The sequence below is a fragment of the Dasypus novemcinctus genome, chromosome 25 (genome assembly GCF_030445035.2).
Source record: "Dasypus novemcinctus isolate mDasNov1 chromosome 25, mDasNov1.1.hap2, whole genome shotgun sequence".
Lineage (NCBI taxonomy): Eukaryota > Metazoa > Chordata > Mammalia > Cingulata > Dasypodidae > Dasypus > Dasypus novemcinctus.
This window is the reverse complement of record NC_080697.1, coordinates 53,241,987-53,264,515: the sequence shown is the minus strand read 5'-3', so window position 1 is coordinate 53,264,515 and position 22,529 is coordinate 53,241,987.

The window sequence follows — 22,529 nt, the reverse complement described above, 5'->3', positions numbered from 1 at the left end:
GTTGAAGCATGGCTACTAACCATGGTCTATAGTTTACACTCTGGCTTACACTTTGCACCATACAGTTTTATAGGTTTTGACAAAATCTATAATGGCCTGTATCTGTCTTTGCAATATCATGCAGGACCATTCCAATGACCTGTGTTCCGCCTATTCTTCCTTACTCCTCCCTTCAGAACTTCTGGTGACCACTATCTTTATATCAATGTTACAAGTTCTTCCCTTACTGCAATAATAAAAAGACTACTTTGGTCCATGGTCGCATTCCCCCCTCCACATGTCCGTTCATTCCTCGATCTGGAGGAGTTTTGGAATGGTGATGCCCACCCTGCTTCAGATTGAGAGAGGTCCTAGACCTTATGGGGCAGATGGAAGGAACTTCTTTGCTTGCTGTTGTAAATACTCTTTGCTTTTTCGGATGGAGGTTATCCATCATCATCATTTTGTTAGTTGTCCTGGGCAAGTCTGATGAACTGGAGAGTAGATGTTGGTTACAACTCTGCTGAGATTCAGGGCTCCACCAGTTTATGAACAGACAGAAGATTTAAGTCTCTCATTAAAAATATAATATTTTTGTATAAACCTTTTTTTTTCACTTGTTATCTATTTTTAGTTATCTGATATTGCATGTAAATTAGATTTTAAATTTTATCAAAAATTTTATACATCTATTTAGATAATTAAATGATTTTTATATTTAGTCCACAGAAGTGGTGAATTAAATTGATGAACATTTCTGATTTTATAAAATGCATACATTTCTGGAATGTACTCATGCTAATTGTGATGCACTGCTGGATTTGGTTTGCTGGATTAGATGTAGCATTTTCAGAGCTATGCTCTATTTTTTTTATCCAGTTATAAGCATGACTATATTAAATTTATACAACCAGTAGGGTGGCCTTCATTTTTGTCTATTATTATTAATAAAACACAACTTTTTTTATGCAGAGTATTTTATATTAATTAAAGGCAGTTTTGGAGCCCTCTCATATAAAACCTTATAAGAGTGGAACGTTTGATGGTGTGAGGTCTATGTTTTGATTATAGTTTATTATTGTATTACCCAGGGTTCTCTAGGGAAATAGGAGCTAAGGAAGCTATCTGCAAAGAATATGTGATTTTATAAAAATTGTCTCATGCAACTGTGGGGATGCACAGGTCCAAATTCAGTAGGATCGGCTGCATGCTGGGAATTCCAATGAAAGTTTTTGATGAGTTTCCCCAGGAGAAGCTGGTTGGGTGAAGTAGAGATGGAGATTCCCTCTTCTGACTGCTGAAATTACCACTTTTCCTTTAAAAGCCCTCAACTGATTGTGCAAGACTACTCTCATTGTTAAAGGCAATCTCTTCAGTTGATTGTAGATGACATCAGCCATAGATGCCATCAACTTGCTGATGATTTAAGTCCACAAAATGTTCTCACAGTAACAATCAAGCCAGTGCTTGCTTGACCAAACAACTGGACACCATCACCTGGCCATGTTGTCACACATCAACCTAACCATCACAAACATCCTCAGTTGTAAATGTTCATTAGAAAACTTTTACTCTTTCATTCACCACTTTTGGCCTTTTTTTCCAAAACCTATTTTGATTAGTTATTATCGTATGATCATCAGAGTATGATGGGACTGGGCAATCCCTTCTTACTTGTTAATAGTCTCCATGCCAGCACTGATCTAAAGATCCCTTGATGTCTACTTGACTGCCCTTGCATCCAATATACCCTTTCAGCATCAATGAGAAAAGAAACAACAAACTGAATGACAAACATGTACCTTGTGGGAATGTTTGTCTACACTTCATCATTCCTCATGGGGCTTGTACTGTTATCACATAAAACAGTTTTATGGTCCACATAAAAAACAAAATATACAAATCAAATAATGGAGCAGCAGTATGTACTTTAAAATCACATATTTATTTTAAAAGTGCATGCCTAAGGTGAAGATTAAACATGTTGAGAAGCAAAAAGTATATATAAGGATGAAGGAGGACTCCCATCTCACATGATCCATAAGAATGAACTCAAAATAGATCAAAATAGATTAAATTATTAATAATTGAATAAATCCATTTTTAATTGGATATTTTATCTTTTTATTGTTGAGTTGTATGATCTCTTTATATATCATTGGTATTAAACCCTTATCAAATATGTGATTGCCAAATATTTTCTCCCATTAAGGAAGCAGACTTTTTACCCTTTTGACAAAGTCCTTTGAGTTGGAAAAGTGTTTAATGTTAAGGAGGTCCCATTTATCTATTTTTTGTTGTTGTTGAGTGTGCTTTGGGCACAAGGTTTAAGAAACTACCACCACTTATCACAAGATCTTGAAGATGTTTTCCCCCATTTTCTTCTAGGAGTTTTATGGGTGTTGATTTTATATTTAAATCCTTGATCTATTTTGAGTTAATTTCTGTATATGGTGTGAGATAGGGGTCTTCTTTCTTTCTTTTGGATATGGCCAGCCAGTTCTCCCAGCGCTATTTGTTGAGTAATTGTTCTGGCCCAGCTGGGTGGGCTTAACAGCATGTCAAAAATTGCTTGACTATATATCAATTTCTGAGTTCTCAATTTCATTCCATTAGTCAATTTGTTTGTCCTTATGCCAGTACCTTGCTGTTTTTACCAGTGAAGAAATATACTTTAAAGTCAGGAAGTGAGAGCCCTCCAAACTTGTTCTTTTTTTAAAAATAAAATTTAGGCTCTGTGGAGCCCCTTACCCTAACAAATAGATTTGATTATGGGCTTTTTGATTTCTGTAAATGGTTATTGGGATTTTATGGGGATTGCATTGAATCTGTAAATCAGTTTGTGTAGAACTGACATCTTAATGATATTTAGTCTTCCAATCCATGAACACAGAATGTCCTTCCATTCATTTAAGTCTTCTTCAATTTCTTTTAACAATGTTTTGTTGTTTTCTGAATATAGGTCTTTTATGTCCTTGGTTAAGTTTATTCCTAAATATTTGATTGTTTTAGTCACTATTATGAATGGAATTATTTTTCTGATTTCCTCCTCAGATTATTGATTTTATTATTGATTTTTTATTTTATTATTGATTTTTCTGTATTAACCTTGTATCCCATCACTTTGCTGAACTCATCTATTAAATCAAGTAGCTTTGTTGTGGATTTCTCAGAATTTTCTAGCTATAGGAGCATGTCATCAGCAAATTGTTCAAGTTTTACTTCTTCCTTCCCTATTTAGGTGTCTTTTATTTATTTGTCTAGCCTAATAGCTCTAGCTAGAAAGTCTAGCCCAATATTGAATAATAATGGTGAGAGTGGGCATCCTTGACTTGTTCCTGATCTCAGTGGGAAAGCTTTCAGTCTTTCACAATTGAATAAAATGCTAGCTGTAGGTTTTTCATATATGCACTTCACAATATTGAGAAAGCTTCCTTCTATTCCTATATTTTAGAGTGTTTTTATCAAGAAAGGGTGCTATATTTTGTCAAATATCTTTTCTACATCAATTGAGAGGATCATGTGATGTTTCTTCATCAATTTATTAATAACATTAATTGCTTTTCTTGTGTTGAAACACCCTTGCATACTTGGGATAAAACTCACTTAATTGTAGTGTTATAATTCTTTCAATGTGCTTTTGGATCCTGTTTGCAAGTGTTTTGTTGAGAATTTTTGCATCTATATTCATTAGAGATATTGCCTGTAATTTTCTTTTCTTGTAGTATCTTTATCTGGATTTTAGTATTAGGGTAGCATTGGCTTCATAGAATGAGGTTGGTAGCATTCTTTCCTGTTCCGTTTTTTAAAAGTGCTTGAGCCAGATCAGTATTAGTTCATCTTTGAATGATTGGTAGAATTCACCTGTGAAGTCATCCGGCCCCGGGGTTTTCATCTTTGGGATGTTTTTGATAACTGTTTCAATCTTTTCACTTGTGATTGGTTTGTTGAGGTCTTCTATTTCTTCTAAAGTCAGTATATGTGGTTCATATATTTCCAGGAATTTTTCCATCTCATCTACTTTTTCTAGTATTTTGGCACACAGTTGTTCATAGTATCCTCTTATGATCTCCCTTTTTTCTATGGGATCAGTGGTAACATTCCCCTACTCATTTCTGATTTTATTTATTTGTGTCTTCTTATTTTCTCTGTCAGTCTAGCTAAGGGTTTGTTGATTTTGTTGATCTTCTCAAAGAAACAACTTTTGGTTTTGTTGATTCTCTATTTTTTTTGCTCTCAATTTCATTTATTTCTGCTCTAATCTTTAATATTTCTTTCTTTTGACTTGGTTTGGGATTAGTTTGCTGTTCTTCTGGTTCTACCAGGTGTGCAGTTAGATCATCAATTATAGCTCTTTCTTCATTTTAATTTAAGCACTGATGGCTATAAATTTCCCTCTCAGCACTGTCTCTGCAGTGTCCCATAGGTTTTGATATGTTGTGTTCTCATTTTCATTTGTCTCAATATATTTGCTGAATTATCTTGCAAAGTCTTCTTTGACACACTGGTTGTTTAAGAGTGTGTTGTTTAATCTCCAAATATATATGAATTTTCCCTTTTTTTGTCCATTGTTTATTTCCTGCTTCATTCTTCCATTATGATCAGAGAATGTGTTTTGTATAATTTCAATCATTTCAAAAAACTTCTCTTGTGACCCAACATAAAGTCTGTCTTGGAGAAGGATCCATGCACACTTGGAAAGAATTTATATCCTGCTGTTTTGGGGTGCAATGCTCTATAGATGTCTGTTAGGTCTAATTCATTTATCATATTATTAAAGTTCTCTGTTTCTTGATTTATCCTCTGTCCAGATATTCTATCCAATACTGAAAGTGGTGCATTGAAGTCTCCAATTATTATTGTAGAGACATTTATTTTTCCCTTCAGCTTTGCCAGTGTGTGCCTCATGTACCTTGGACACTCAGGTTAGGTGCATAAATATTTAGTGTAGTTATTTCTTCTTGGTGAATTGTCCCTTTTATTAATATTTAATGTCCTTCTTTGTTCCTTATAACAGTTTTACATTTAAAATCTATTTTGTCTGATATTAGTGTTGATACTCCAGCTCTTTTTGGTTACTTCTGCATGGAAAATCTTTGTCAAACCCCTTTACTTTTAACCTGGTTACATCTGAGGTGTAAATTCTTTAAATTGATTTAGGAGAGTTGTGTTATTATCATTGATTAATTGTCTGAAATGCTATATTTCTTCAGGATGTTTTGTTTGTTTCTTTGCCTGGATCATCTCTTCCTGTTTCCTAGTTTGGCTTGCAATTTTTTGCATAATATCTAGATATCTGAATATGTTCATGAATTTACTCTGATGGCCAATTTCTCTCTCTTGCCTATTGTTTTTTTATTCCACAGCTCTTCTTTTATATATGGTTCAACTTATTCTAAGTCTTTAAAATTGCCCATCTTAAGTTATCAAAATCATGCCAGGGACTCATTAATGGAGCACAGATTTCCTCCCAGGGGTTAGAAAACACAGCAGCCTAAAGGCAGTCTTTGTCCCTGTAATTTCCAGACCAGCCAGAAGATGGTGCTCATTAGCACACCTTTCCAAGGTGAATAAATCACCATTTTCCTTTGTTTTAGTCTGACCTGAGCTGAAAAAGAAAGTGGTCTCTGCTAACTTAATTCACTGAAGAAAAACCCCAGAACACTCCCTTTACCCTTGTAATAGCTGACAGAGAGGAAGATTTCTGTTCCCCTCTCAGTCAGCTGCAGTGAGCCAGTTTAATATCTTGGTGGGTGGGGGAGGGGAGCTCTTCCTGCTACCACAGGGGTTTGGTAACTCAAATTTGTTGTTTCAGGTTCCTCCTCTGTCCCTCAATGTCCTGGGAGTTGTGAAGCACTGCCATGGTCTGCTGACCCCTAGCACATGCCCCTTGTACAGCTTTTAGCCCTTTCTCCATTGTTTTTGTGAGAAAGTTGGGCCCTACCTACCTGATCTGATGCCATCTTCCCATATTCCCTCCACCATTGCATTTTAGCTATAACTGTGTCTATGTTTCATTTTGTTGTGTTTTATAGTGGCTACTCTAGGATTTATCATACACATCTTTAACCAATCACAATTCACCTTTAAATATCATTATACTATTTCACAAATACCTTAAGAAACTTACAAAATTATATTTGTATTTCCCACATCTATCCTTCAGGCAATTAATGTAATTCTACGAATTTACATATGTGTTAAACCACACAATACATGGATCTTTTTGCATTGAAGAGTCATTTATCTTTTAAAGATTTAAAAACTGGGGAAGAATTATTTTATATTTAGCTGCATCTTTAATTAATTTATGGTGCTATGGGTAATTACATATTCCCATTTATTAATCTTTTCCTTCTGCTTGAAAAACGTCATTTAACTTTCTTTTAGTGCACTTGTGATGAATTCTCTCAGCTTTATTTTGTCAAAAAATGTCTTTATTTTTACTTTATTTTAAAAATATATATTCATTGGTTTTATTAATAGAATAGAAAGATTTTGTCATTCAATACTTAAAAATGTGGTTCACTCCTCTCTGGCCTGCATTGTTTCTAATGAGAAGTCTATATTTTCTTATCATTTTTTAGTCTGGAAGTAAGGTGTGTTTCTTTTTTCCTCCTTGGCTGATTTTTAGATTTTTGTCTTTTTCACTGGTCTTTACCAATTTTTTTTGGATATTGCTTAGATTTCTCTATGTTTCTTATGCTTAGGGGTTATTGAAATGCAGGCTCTGTAGGAGCATGCTATTCATCAAATGTGGAACATTTTCACTCTTTATTTAAATGCTTTTTTCCAGTTTATTGTTTCTTCTCTTTCTTAGACTACAATTACATATAATGTAGATATCTTGCTATTCTCCCACGAGTCAATGATGCTCTGTTTTGTTTTGTTTTGTTTTTCTTCATCTCCCCCTTTGTGTTTTATCTTGGAGAGTTTCTATTGCTAATTTTTCAATTTCACTAATGTTTATTCTAGGGTGAATAATTTTCTGTTAATCACTTCCAGTGGATTTTCATTTTATACCTTAATTTTTTAATCTCTAGAACTTCCACTTGGATATTTTTATATTTCTGATTTATTTCCTCATCACACTCTTGTTTTCTTCTGCATTCTAGAGCATCTGGAGCATTAGTATGGTAGTTATATTAACTGCTATTTCTACTAATTTCATCATCTCTCCCATTTCCGTATGTCTTTATTACTGGTTTTTCTCCTGATTATGGGCCATATAATACTTTCTTTATATGCCTATTAATATTTTATGGATGACAAACATTGTTATTTTCATTGCTAACTGCTGAACATTTCCTATTCCTTTACTAAGTGTTGAACTTTGTTTTGACACTCCATTAAGTTATCTAATATAGGTTTGGCCCAGCTGATGCTTCCTTTCAAGCTTCATTAGAGTTGGACAAGAACACTATTTAGTTTTCCCCACTGCTGACCTTGGGAGGACTCTACCAATTGCTTTCTGTATTACAGTGTCTCTTCAACCTTGATAACAGGAATGCAAAGCTGCTTCCATTTCTGTGTAGATCCTGGAAGTTGTTCACCATCCTGCTCTCCAAGGTTCATTGCCTAGCCTCCTGTCATTGAACCCCATGCATGCAGAGATCGATTTTTATCCAAAGATTTAAGAGATCCTTCTGACATCTCTAAAGCTTTCTTTTTGTCCAGCTGAATCCTCTCTGGTGTTGTGCCCCATAATGCATAAGCATCTTAGCCTCAGTAAACTATGATCTCTGTCTTCTCAGCTCTGAAAATACTGGGCTCTGGTTTGCTTTCCCTTCCATGCACTGAGGCATGGAATCTGTCTTCAAACAGTAAGCTGTAGATCTTACAGTCATTACCTCATTTGTCCTCACTTCTCACAAAAATTACAATCTCCTGCTGCCTGTTTCACAATTTGTGAAAATAGATATTTCATGTATTCTGTCCAGTTTTCTGTTTGATTACTATGGGAGCTCAATTTCCATAACAGTTAATTCTTCATAGAAGTAGAAGTCTATTATTATGTATTTTTATCAATCCTATATTTTAAACCCAATTAGATGTTATTGTTTTATAAATTCAATATAAACTTAGATATTAGGGGGTTTTTAGAGACTTTATTTTAAATAAGTAATTGACAAAGTTGAGAAACGTTTTTTTTAATTAAAACAAAGATATGATTGGAAATTTTGCTTGTTATTTATGTATAAGCAATGGTCTAAAAGTTCACCAGTGGAAAATAATTTAATTGCCTGTTTATATATTTTTGCATTGTCATACCAACTGAATTAAAAATGAATGTAAGTATATGACATTTTTCTTAGTTCTTAATTCTCCCAAAGGTATCGCCCTTTAAACTCCAAAAAGATTATATACAATGGTTTTCTCAGAAACAGTAGCAATGTGAATTCTGAATCTGTAAAGAAATAAAAACAAATAGAGTTTAATAGCCTTGGAACAAAATATGGAAAATTCCTTTCCTGCTTCAGACACCTGTTAAAAGAAATCAAATGTTACAAATGAAGCTAAGATGCCTTCCCTGGACCCATTTCTCACCTTTGTCTTACCTTAAGAAAATATTCTTTTGAATTCTGCATTTATCACTTCTAAGAATGAAGTACTTAGAACAATACTGGGCACATAATAAGTGCTCAGTAAATGTTCTGGATATTTTACTGATTTGATGATTGATTTCCTGTATCACCAAGGCTGGGTTATTGAGTCCAGTTGCTTGACCAGACAAGTATCTCTGATTGTGACCTTGGAGTACTGTATTTTATAGACAGATTAGCAACTATACTTAGTTGATTGCATCTAAAACTGAGTAAACTCATTTCACAGGAATTTCCAACTTGAGGCTTCCCCTATTGAATTTGCATTTGTCAAACCCTAAGGTTGTAAGAGCCAATTCCTATAATAAATCTCCTAATATGTGCATATTGAAATGTTTCTCTGAAGAAGCTTGAATAACACATCTATTTATTGGAAATTATTACTTGATATCCTTTAGCAGTATTTACATGTTATGTATATCTGAAATTCACATTTTCTTACTCCATATTATATCCTTGAGATTATCAATGTTGACCCAGTCATCTATAGTTTACAATTTATATCTGGTGTACAATATTCTTTTGTATACAATATCCAATTTATTCTGTCTCCTGTGGAAGGACTTGGATTGATTCTTATTTCTTGATATGAAGAATATTGGAGTAAGGTTTCCCTGTACATTTTCCCTATACATCCTTGTGCAGGTTCATAGAAGTTACTCTTAATATATGACTTATAAGTGAAATTTCCAAGCGCGGGATATATTCATGCTCAACTTTACTCAATATTGCCAAATTGCTCTTCAAAATGTTGATCATAATTCAGGTTTGCACCAAGAAAATATGAGAGTCCCTGTTGCTCCATAACTTTGTCAACAAATTTTCAATTTTCATTATTCCGAGGATACGTGTAAGTACACCTGAGATGCAATGGATGGAGTGATTATCTTTACACATGTGAATTTTTTCAAAGGGACTTTAAATAAATCCAGAAATATCGAGGACCTGAACTAAGGCAATGACAAGGTGTATGGAGAGGAGGACTTGAGACATTAAGAAGGTACAATATATATTTCCTGTAAAAAATTGAATGGGGAAGAACACAGTAGCCTTAAAAAGAGTGAAAAAATTAAGGGGGGGAGGGGAGCAGCAAAGTTCACAACTTAAAGAAGATGGTGGTTGATGCCATCACCACTCAGGACAGAGGATAAAGGAAAACAGATGAGCCCAGTGCTCCCAGTACAATGTGTCCATTGAGGAAAAGAGTAGTATGCATGAAAAACTTGATATTAGTCATGTAGAAGTGATTGAGGTGTCATAAACTTCTCTTCATCTCATATAAATATAGAATGAGAGTCCTAGGCACACCCAAACTTCTTGAATTAATCTATTTTAAAATTAGGTCTTTTTTCAGTTTGGCCAGGGAGAATACTTTAGAGAAGTAAATAGAAAGAAGATCAGGTTATGATTACTGAGTTGCCATTTAATCTATACGTGGAGCTTAGAACTTTAAATTTATACTTTTTGAATTTTTCCCAACAAGGGACATGATTCATTTGAGAAAATAAATAGAACAGTGTTCTTACTACACTAATTATGTGAGTTCTCACTGTAATTACCACAAAATTATAAGTTACAGTAATTTTCATTGCTCTACCAGGGAAAATGAAGTTACTTTGAATTATTATACGGCAAAGTAGATGATATCTTACAAAAGCAATGAAATAGCATAAGTAATTTAGGTCACTTTTGTTATGCCCTAAAATGCATCCTTTTAATTATCTGATTAAATAAAATCCATACATCCTTGATTGTAACACCTAAAATATAACAGATGAAAGAACTCAGAGAATTTCAGAAGTAACAGTAAATTAAGAGTTCCACCCCTTCATAAAGGACAAATCCTAAACATTTGGGAATATTGAGCAAGGGAGTTGAATCATTCAGCTTGCTGTGGTACATACCACTTTCATCAAGAGAAATTCTTGATGGGCAAAAGCCTCAGAAAACAGGCAGGACATGTTCAACCGATAGTGTGGTGCCATCCACTGCAGGCACAGTAATTCATACTGTCTGGTTCTACCAAAATTTAGCATCAGACGCAATCAGAAGAAATCTATTTTGAGTAGAGATTTGTAATGCAATAGAAAGAAAATAGTGGTTTCATACAGAAGGGCCTAAGTTTGAATCTTGGGCATACCATTTTCTCTTGAGTTTTTAATTATTAATAACATGGGTATAATATTTCCATTTTACAGGGATAATGGGAAAATTAAATTAATACATATAAAGCATCAGGCAACAAGCCTATTTAGTGCGTAGTAGATTTTTATTTAAGACATAAAAGGCCCTGGATTGCATAGTATTTTACTCCTTAACAAAACTATAGTATGGCTGTAATCATCACCACCATGTAAACAATTTCTCTACATGTTTATAAAATACCGCTTTTCTCAAACACTTTCTTATCAACCACTTCTACTAGTATAGTGAGGGACAAAGGATATATTGAATGGAAATATTTTTTACATTGTTATACTAGTGAGGTGTTGTCGGACAATATGTCATTTTCCCCTTGTATTAAACTCTATGTTAAGAAATTCTTTCTATGGGGGAAAGTAAGGTTCAGATTTTAATGATATGTTCAAGGTAAGACAAACTTTAAGATAAAGCTAGATTTTAAACCCTGATCCTCTAAGATTTTGTCATCTACCTCACTGTTTTCTCCATGACTGTGGTCTAGCACAGATTAGTTTTACCTTTGGAAATAAAGACACGGTATTTATTTCTCCTTATGAAATAAAATTTTGGACCTAGTGATGATTACTTGATCTGATCAAATATAATGAAAAGTTGATGAGGCAGAATAGTGTTATTGCCAGAAATTATTTGCCCATCTAGTCCCTCATATCTATCTGTAGTGACGTAGCTAGTTCCCATGAAAGGAATGCCAGTGGAAGTAACACAAGTCTCTTTTGGGCCAAAATGTTAAAGAAAGTCTTTCTTCTTCCTCTTCCTCTCTTCTCTTTTCTCTTCCTCCAGAGGCAGAATGCTGGAGGGCCTAAGGGATGGCAAGCCTCAAAACAGATGCATCTGCTTATTTCATATCAGTGAGGTCATTGAATATTTGTTCTTCAGTGCCTGGCTTGCTTCACTCAACCTAAGGTCTTCAAGGTTCATCCATGCTATCCCGTGTGTTAGTACCACATTCCTTCTTAGAGCTGAGTAATATTCCATTGTATGTATGTACCACAATTTGCTTATCCATTCATCTGTTGATGGACATCTGAGTTGTTTCCAACTTGTGGCAATAGTGAATAATGCCTCCGTGCATGTATCTGTTTCTGTCCCTGTTCTTGCTTTCAAATTATTCTACTGTAGACTTATTATTAGTCTAGCAATGGAAGAATTTTTATCATTGATGTAAAGACAGTGGCTACCAGAGCTTATGAGGGATGAGAGAGGAAAGAATAAGTGTAAAACGGGGGCATTTTCAGGACACTGGAATTGTCCTGGGTGATACTGCAGTGATGGATACAAGCCATTGTATATTTTGTCATAAACTACAGAATTGTGTGGGACAGAGTGCAAACTATCACTTAAACTGTAGTCCAAGGGTAGTAGCAATTCTTCAACATGTGTTCATCAACTGAAAGAAATGTACCACACTAATGAAGGATGTTCTTAATGTGGGAAATTGTGTTTGTGGGGGGAGTGGGGCATGTTGTAATTCCTTGTATTTTTATACATAACATTTAGATAATCTAAAGCTTCTTTAAAAATTAATTTAAAAACATAGATGGATCACCATGTTGATAAAGTCACCTCTAACCAAGATATCCAGAACACTTATGTTGAACTATTCCTTGAACAAGAAATAAATTTCTATTATCTTTTTTAAAAAACAAGATTTTTAGTTTTATTTTTTTATATTAGCTAGGGTTTCCCTAACTTAGATTGCTGAATTCCATTTGTACAAAAGGTTCTAAGCTAATTAATAAACATAATATAGAGCAATAGCTGATTGCTTATGAGTTATAGGTACTAGCCAATTTATCATGGGAAAGGGATTATACATTGGCCAGGAGTACTGTAATCCTGGTAAAATGGCACTGGAAGCTCTGAGCATTACTTTACTGTAGCTTACTTTACCTTTAAGCCAAAGCAGACGATTTAGTTGCTCATCCACAACAGACCTACAGCTTTGTTTCTCTTTTCTTGTGAAAGGAAATGCCACTTGCTATAAAGAGTTCTGACCGAAAAAAAAGGCTCAAGTGTAATCCCTAGCTTTGACATTTTCCAACTATGGGATTTTAAAATATTTTCCAACTTCAACAGCACTTTCTTCATTTGTGAAATACTAGACAAAGATATATGTCCTTATCGCCTACAGAAATTAATACATATGCTCTCTTTCATACAGAATTTAATTATTAATGGGAATTTTAAGTGTTATGAGTGGTAGAAAATTCTGATTATGATTTATAGTCATGTAACCATTATGGAAATACACTAACAATATATGCATGTACTTGTAGATGTAATAAAAACTACAGAACCTGTGAACTCACATTGTAACAACTTTGTGAAACACATCACCTAATTATGTCAGATTAATATTTTAATTCCATATCAATTGCTTAGTATAAGAATATATTAAAGGCTTATAAAGAAACATCTGTTCTGCCTCATTCTTTTTCATTATTTTTCCTAAATTAATTTGAAACAATGGAGATTTACTGTTTGTTTATTTTTAAACTTATTTCTACCAGATTATCGTGGCCATTCTAATGCCAGTAATGACAATTTAATTGTGAAGAGTCAATTAAAAAGGACCAGTTAATTCACAAATTAAATCATAATTCATTCCCAATAGCCAATGTGCATAGTCACAATTTCTAGATTAATTTCCATGTCAAACAATTAATCTCAAATCCTATGGCCATGGCTCAATTAGTGATAAGCATAGTTAGCCTCTCTCCCTTGGTTTGCCAGAGAAGCTATGACAAATACGGCACAATGGGTTGACTTATCCAATAGGAATTTATTGTCTCATGGTTTGAGAGGCTGTAAGTTCACCATCACGGTCTCTATAGCCCATGATTCTTCCAGGAGGCTGTAAAATTTCTGTGATATTTGCTGGCAATGTCTGGTGAGAAATCTGATAGGAAAATATCAGGTTGAGGACCAGAAGAGCTGGTCTGGCATGATTGACTTAGCTATTAAATTTCGGCCTCAGTTCTGTTATCTGTGAAGTAACGGCTACATAACCATTACTCAGCAGAATGTGAATTAAGGTAGATTGTAAAAGTGAAACTATTTTTAAGAAAAACAAGCTAAGAAGTTCATTGTGTGTGTATATAGAAAGAGAGAGAGGGAAGTTAGAATTATTTATATAGATATATATAGCTATATGTGCTATATAAAAATAATATATATAATATAAAAGGGAATTTCCGCGGTTTTAGTGGCTAAAGTAAAGGATTTTGTTCACCATAGCAAGAAGAAAACAGTTTTCTCCCCCCCAAGCGGCAGTGTTTCAAGCAGGTAGCATTGCAAACTTCGAATACACACACAAAGTTTTGATGCTGCATGTTAAATGCTGCATTTTGAAAGGACAGGTCTTTCTGTATGGCAAAGCCTTCCCTGGGGAAATGGCTTCCTTGAAGACTCATCTCAGAAAACGCTGTAATTTTCTCCCAACTTTGCCATTTCTGATCCCCTTCGTGTCCACTTTGTTTGATGGAAAAGTTCCCCTCTGCGGTACAGCCTTAGGGATTTAGAAGTGCAGCTCCCGGGCCATTGTTTCTCAAAACTATTCCAAATGCCTTTTAAGACGATGCCTCCATCTCCAGATATTAGACAATGAGACAGCTGAAGGGTTACCCGAGGGCCAGCTGCTTTCACCATCCGAGACGCGCTGCTGGCAGCAGCCGGGGCTGGCACCGTGGCGCCCGCTCCGAGGCCGCGGCTCTGGGTAGCAGATGACGTGCGTAATGAGCACGTGCTCCCTACAGGGCCTTCCGGGACAGCTCAGCCCTGCCTGCTCATTGCTCTCTTGGTGGCTCATCCTCTCTCCTGCTGCCTTTCTCCTAACAGGATTTCACAATTGCCCAGCCTGACCTGGAAGATCCCTATTCAAAAGCAGAGCAATGCATATTTCTTGGAGGGAGCCTGATGGGAGGAAAGGAGGCTCTGACTCCACCCCAAGGAAGAGCCTGTAACATACAAACTCCTCAGCATCGGAACCTGTGAACCTGTTTCCCTATAAGAAAAATGAAGATTTTGAGTCAGGTGATCCCAAGAGCCTTTTTAGGTCTGAAATTAAAGCAACTCATTTTTTTGCAAAGCTATTAGAAAAATGAGAATGTCTACCTTCTCCACCCCAGCCACAAACCTTTCCCTACTATATGAATATTTCAATTACCTTTTATTAAATTTCAGCATAATAAAATAGCTATAAGATCTATAATATACTGAATTTAAGTGAGTTGAAAACTTCTATTGAATCAAGATGCTGTATTTTACTTCTCTTTCCTATGAGTAGACTTTTAAAAACTGCTATATTATTTAAAAAGGCAATAAAATACAGTTATTTAAAACATATATATTTCAAAGGAAAATCTGACTGATTACTTTATTCCAAATTAATCAAGTTTAGTATTGTGCTCAAAGAAGTACAGGAGTGTGCTACCTGATGCTAAGGGAACTCTGTAGTGACCATAGTTAAAACTATGTTATTGTTAAAATTACGGACAATGAATAGAACGGAAAAGACAGGCCAAGAACCATCTTGCCATGTAGGAGAGTTCTGTAAGTAATAAAAACACCATTACAAATATGTGGGAAAAAACGTTAGTCTATAATGGTGCTAAGAAAAATAATTATTTAGGAAAACATGAAATTAGACTCTTGATTCAGGGCAGCTACCATAGTTAGTTGGAGATGGGTTTTACTATGTGAAAAATGAAGCTAAAAGAACTTGGAGCAAAAAGGGAATGTTCATTTACAAAAGGGATGAGAAAGAACTTCTAAGGATAAAACTGATATATTTGTAAATTTTAAATCCGTTCTATTAAAAATTATAAAATATGAAATGAATCAATCAGATGGAAGTAAAAACGCACAGCATATGTGATACAATATTATAGGATCATAATTATTATATTATGAAAACTTCCTACCATTAGAAATATACAAACATAAAAATATAAAATTAGGAAAAGAACATGATTGGTCAATAAAAAGATAAATATTTATAATCACATTTCACAGAGAACATATAAATGACTTATAGATGAAATAATATTCAAATAACTAGTAACCTGAAAATTGCATATTAGAACAATTGTAAACATGTACCTACTAGATTATCAGAGATTAAAATTAGTAATATTATCAGAAATGCTATGGAAAACAAATGCCAACATATATTGCAGATAAAGTCCAATGTGGCACAAACTTTTTGGTAATACATATCAAAGTCTGAAATGTTCAAACTTTGATCTATTATTTCCTTATGACTATTTTATATAACACACATAGAATTATGAATGTTCATGTAATCATTACTTATATTATAAAAAATTACAACTTTAACATCAAATGAATTATCCTTTACTATATATATAATATTTTGTGTCTATCTTAGTGATAAGGACAATGTTCATAATAAAAGGTGTCCTAATATATAAGTTACTGGGTGTTGAGGACATAATTCAGATGAACTTATTTAAAAACTGGAAAAACCTTTCATATTGGTTTCTGAACTAGCAGAGTAAGAGTAGCTGAGGAGGACTGCCCCAATCCTGTTTAAGATAAGTAATTCAGACATAGTCTCATACGTCAGAGATTAGCACCGTCACCAAAGTTTTAAAAGATGCAGTTATTGTGAACCAAGGATATTTCTGTTTAAATCACTTTAAACCCCCTGAAAAATCAAGAGGTATAGTGACTGATGATAGTTTTCTGTTATAAATTTAACCAAGTGGTACCTCCAATTGCAGCTGTTGTGCCAGACGTGGAATCTATCGTGGAATATCCACACAATATCCAGCACTTGAAGTGCTGCTATTGCCTCCCCTCAGTAAGAAGGCTCAACAGCATTTTAATTTATTGAAAACTATAGAAGTAAATATACTTAGTGACATGTTATGGCTCTAGTTCTCTGTATTGACATTTTTCAGAATGCCATGTTGGTCCACAATATAGGTAATATCATACTAAGAAGATCCAGTCAACAGGAAGTACAAAGTGTTCTGGATGCCTTAGTGAAACATGTGCTTGCTAGAATATGGAAGAAAAGTACCTCAAAAATTCAGAAACTTGCTACATTGGAAAAGCCTTTAAAGGTGTAATAACTTGGGGACAGTTGGGACATACCCCCAAGGATGAAAACAAATCATTGCACCTACCTTTAAGAAAGATGCAGAATTATGTAGCACTCTTTCCACTTTGGAAAGAATACCCACACTTGGGAATATGACTCTGGAATAACTTTCTTGCATGACTCTCTGACTTTTCTTGCATGATTTCTAATTTCAACAGAGGGCTCAGCAGCAGGTCCTGACTGAGATGTGGCATCTGACCTGACCAATCTCATCTCACTAGAGGTATCTGTGTAAATATGAATACATTGTGGAATCTCTGGAAAGCCAACGTTGAAATGTCAAAGTATCAGCCCCAGGGTTTGCAACAACCCCAGACTTCTTATTTTTTCTTCAGAAAACTACTTACCATCTGAAAAGAAGCTCCTGACATGCTCCTGGCCACAGCAGACACTGAGACAAAACCTTAGGATATCAAGAGATTATCAAACCAGAGCTGTCCACCCTGTGAGCTGGTATTGTTAAATCTTACAGCTGATGTGAGACCCATCAATGAAAGCAGGAGGTCCATATAGGTTCATTTTTTTTTTGAAACTTGGAAAACTTCTTTGCAGATGGTGTCCTGCTACTGTAATGTGTTGAATGGCTTGCAATTATTAATTTTGGAGCCAGGGTGTGAGATTTCCGTCCTTATACAGGATCTACATTGCTGTCTGAGAGTTCAGCCTTTTATGTGCATATAAAGATATTAACAATGTTAGGAAGTTGCATTTTCTTTTTACCCAGCTTGTATTTCTACCTCAAGTCCACTCCCTTAGTCCAACACTGGACTGGCCTGGAAACGTCTCACTACCATCCTTCATCTATAAATCCTCCAGCAGATTAAGGGTGAATTTAAGTTCAACTTTTCCATTTGTCTGAGACTCTAGCATTTCTCTGTTTGGCTTTTCAGAATGTTGTATCTCCTAAGCCAAAGGAATGGCCAATGCACATCTTTCTACTCTAAACTAAGAGGGCAGAAAGCAATGTCTGCCTCCCTACCTTTAAACTTTAACTCTTCTTTTAAAGTTTCCACCTCTGCAAAACAATCAACTGATATTATCCTCTGAGGAGTCTTGATTTCATCCTTGAACCATGTCAAAATAATTGTCTGAAGAGGTGAAACAGGCAGTTAATTTACAGGGATTTAATTTTACAGATGTTATTCAGAGTTTGATCAAGTCAGGTGAAGCATTGGGTAACTTGGGTTTTCCGTGCTGAGGATATCTCTAATGCCGTGTTTATATGTAAAATAAGGTCATTATTTTATTAGGGCAGAGAAGGAAGGCTGAGGAATTTTCTCTGTAATGTCCATCCATCCTTTGCTGCCAAGCCAGCATCCAAAAGATTTAATCTCCTAGAGTCTATTCCTTCTTCCACCATAATCAAGCAGCATCATAGATCTAAATGCACTTAGACCTTGTGAGAAGATGAGAGTGCAGTAATTATGCAAAGTTTAGGAATAAAGAAGTAGCTTGTCCAGAGTGTTAGTAAAATGCAGCTACTCGAATAAATGCAGATGATACAACTCTGCTACCGCTTATGGGCTAGAGACTTAATTTATCTTCCTTTTGACATTATGAATAGGTGGGGGCATTTTATCGTTGCTCTGGCAATTATAATACAAATCTAGGGGAAAAATAGCTTTCTGTTGTTAAATTACCTTCTTAAGCACTGAAAGTTAAGTCCTTAGAACTCCCCCTTTTGCATTATTCTGCAGTATTCAGAATGCAACTGACAGAGGTTTAATAGCCCCTTCTACCTTTTAGGCCTGAAAGAAACCTCATATTTAACTTACATTATTCAATCCCATAATAATTTGGAAGTGTTGTTCACAGCCTAGGTTTAAAAGAAATTAGATCTGAATCTTAGTATTTGACCAATTCCCTCTCCCCCAGAAAATACGTTAATTGAGCAAAGAAAGCTGTAAAAATTTCAATCATTGATAGCATTAAGAAATATATATTAAATGGTTAACCAAAAAAACACTTCTTTCAGTGGGAATACTAATCACATTAATGACAAAGAGAACAATCTTAAGTTGATTTCCATTTTCTTTTTTTTCACTATTTTTGTATAACGATATTTGTGGCTACAGTAGACAACTTGAGAATGCAGCCACAAGAAGCAAGAATTCAGAAACCGCTACTGTCGTTGAGTTGTTGAAGTGAGGGAAGGTAGACTCTTCCATCAGCTCACCAAAGAATTATTTTATTCAGATTTTGTAGTGTCTGCACAACAAGAATGTTTTCATTCATATAGCATTTATTTATTTACCAGCCCTGGCATAAGTTATAATTCACAATACACTGGACAACTGCTCTTTTAACCTACCCATCAGTAATTCTCTAATTTCTGTGAATACAACCAATTTTCCTTCGCATACCTGTGGCAGTTTAAAGTTCTTTTGTGAATTCCAAAAAGTCAAAGATTATGTCTTTGAACTAATCCATTCCTATGGGTATGAGGCCCTTTTGATTGGACTACATCAGCAAGGTATGACTCAGGTTGAGTCTCCACCATCTTGCTGGGTTTTATATAAATGGAAACACAGAGAGAGACCCAGGAAACAGGAGCTCCGCCATTTTTGATCCTGCCATATGAGAGAGAACTAGAGGATCACTAGCAGCCGAAGCTTAAGCATGAAGCCCCCAAGAGGCTGAGCCAAGAGAGCAGCTGAAGGTTGAGGAAATGAGCCATATGCCTGATGGCTCACAGCTGAATTCAGGAAGAAAGCAGAGCAGCTAGGAGTGAAAGAGGAGGTGTGGAAGGAGTCAAGCCCTATGCCTGGTTGCCCACAGCTGAGCTCTAGGAGATGGTTGATCCTGGAGGGGAAGACAGGGACCTCAGCAGAGACTGGCATTTGCTTTGTCACATGGCAGGACTCCAGGATCACTAGTAGCTGACTTGGTGAGACAGCATCTCTGCTGATGCCTTAATTGGGACATTTCTCGTCCTCAGAACTGTAAGCTTTTACCCTAAATAAAATCCCCATTATAAAAGCCAACCCATGTCTGGTACTTTGCACTGACAGTCCTGTGATAAACTAAGACATCCCTCCCAGTTTCAGCCTTTGTGGTTTGACTGTGTTTGGTCACTTCTTTCCAGTTCCAGCAGGGAATGTCTGACCCAGATTTTGGACCCAAAGATTGAACATACTTGAGCTTGATGATCATCATGAACCAATGAGAGATACCTATAATTTCCCTTGAATATTAGGAAAGAAGAGCCTCCTTTTCACTCAAGTTGTTACTTTATAGGCTGTAAATTCAGAGTTGCTAGGGACAGGATGGAAATCACCTGCCAAGAGTAAATCAATGCAAAGGAAAGCAGAACAAAGAGATGAATAGGAAGGAGAGACTTAATGTTCAGGCCCACATTATTACTTTATTTTTGTTTTTGTTTTTCTCTTCTTAAGCCAGTAAGAGTACGTTTTATGTGCCTTGAAACTTAGATAGTTCTGATAAAACAATCCATCCAGTAAGAATAATATTAGGGAAATAGTGACCTATTTCCACATTATCTCCTGGAATAGAGATTCTGCTCAATTTCTCTCACTACAAATCCAGGGGCATGTAAGTTTGGGCCATGGTGCCTGATCAGCATTGCTGACTACTAGATAGTCTCCCTTTGCAAATAGTAAAACTTGGGTACAGATAATATGCTGTGTGCACTCGAAATCACACGAGTAATAAAGAGCAGAGTCAGAATGTAAAACTAAGTCTGCCTGACATGAATGGGCATGCTCATCTATTATCAACTTACTACTATATAATTAGTGACCCTAGTTATTTTACTGACTCATCCCATTATTTTTCTGGGAGTAATTTTAGACATGCTTGATCAAAATGACCTCACCCTCCACCAGCCACAATGCCTAACATCTTTGTTACTAGTTACTAGTGTTTCCTATAAATTCAGGTTTTTCAATTGCTGGGCTTCTGTGCAGAGAACTTAAAGCATCTCTAAATATATTAACCTAAATACCTTTTTCATATTAAAAGGGTATTTTTTGGTCAGCCTTAAATTCTTTAATCCTATTCATGACATGACATTTTATGTAGAATTATTGGATTTCATCAAATTTTTAGATATATCGTTTAATAAGAACCTCACAAGAAACCTCTGTGTGGGTTCCAAGGACCTCATTCACATATGGGGTAATTGAAACTCGGAGAATCAACATAGTTTGAAAGTGGCAGAGTTAGGTATAGGAAATATTGAACGGTGACATGGGCAAGAAACATTTAAATGGTCATACCACTTCATGAAGAAAAAGCATAGGAACTTGTTTTATTTGTGGTCTATGAAGAAAGGATAGAAAACATATAGAATAAAAAATGTGATTAATTTTAATACCACTGAGCAGGATCTATTATTGAGGAGAAATATTTATGGGATTTTAATATAAAAAGAGACCTAATAAATCCACAAAGATTATACACGTATTTTTCAGGATATATTTTGGAATTAAGATGTTCTGAATTGAAAAAAATGGGTTAACTATCAGATAGAAATGGAAACCCAAGATAGGTGATAAATTTCTGAGCACCTTTAATCCTGATAACTGATATGCTGGGGAGTTAGATATTTGCAATTAGGTAGCTACAATATCGTCAATGACCACTGAGAAAGTTTAATTCTTAAGTTTGTAAGAATCCAGATGAAGTCATGCCACTATGCTTCATTCAGTATGGATTTCCTTGGAATAATCCATGCTAAACCATGAAATTAAAAAAAAAATTTTTTTTCTGTAAACTGACTATTAGAAAGGTCTCCAGAAAATGGGCTTCTTAAGCTCAAACACACATCAAAATAACCCTGTGGGCTTCTTTATAAAAGATTGTTATATCCCAGCATTGGAGTATCAGAAGTTCTGGATAGGGACTTGAGGATTTCTAACCAATTTCCAGGTGATACTGATGCTTCTGACCCAGGAACCACACACTGATAACCACTAGAATAGCCATGCTGTACTTGGATTCCCCTAATCATTTTATATAACATTTTGGGAGTCATCTGGAGAAGTCCATGTGCCATGTAAGTACGGTATCAAGCTGCTTCTTTCTTCATCTTCAAGGCAACCTGTTGTAATATTTTTATTGAATTTCTGTTCGCCATGTGATTGGTGGCCACAAGTCTTGGAATATACTAGCTCTTTTTAAGTTGCAAAGTTAGGCCATATATATACCATTTCCTCTGTATTAGTTTTCTTAACTTACAGAGAAATGGAATACACTCTAAATAGAGTAAGTAAAAAGTAAATTTAGTAAAGCCCATTAAGTAAATCACGGAGTTGTTGGGACAACCTAGGGAATATACTCAGAAAGGCTTGAGAGAACAATGCTCAGAATCATAACAACTAATTGTCCTACAGTTTGGCCTGACTTCCACACCATTTTCATTCTCAGAACCACATCACGGTATTAGCCTGACTTTGAAATCTTCAACACCTGCACAAATACTGTCCTTACTCACAGAGTAGATCCTCCATATGTGGTCTTTTCCTAAATTTCTCACCTCTACATTGAGATCATGCTGCATCTGAAACCAGATGTCATGCCTATATCCCAACTGCAAGTAAATTGATAAATGTATTTTTGGACTCTTCCTTAAAAAGAACTATTTATGATGTGGGAAA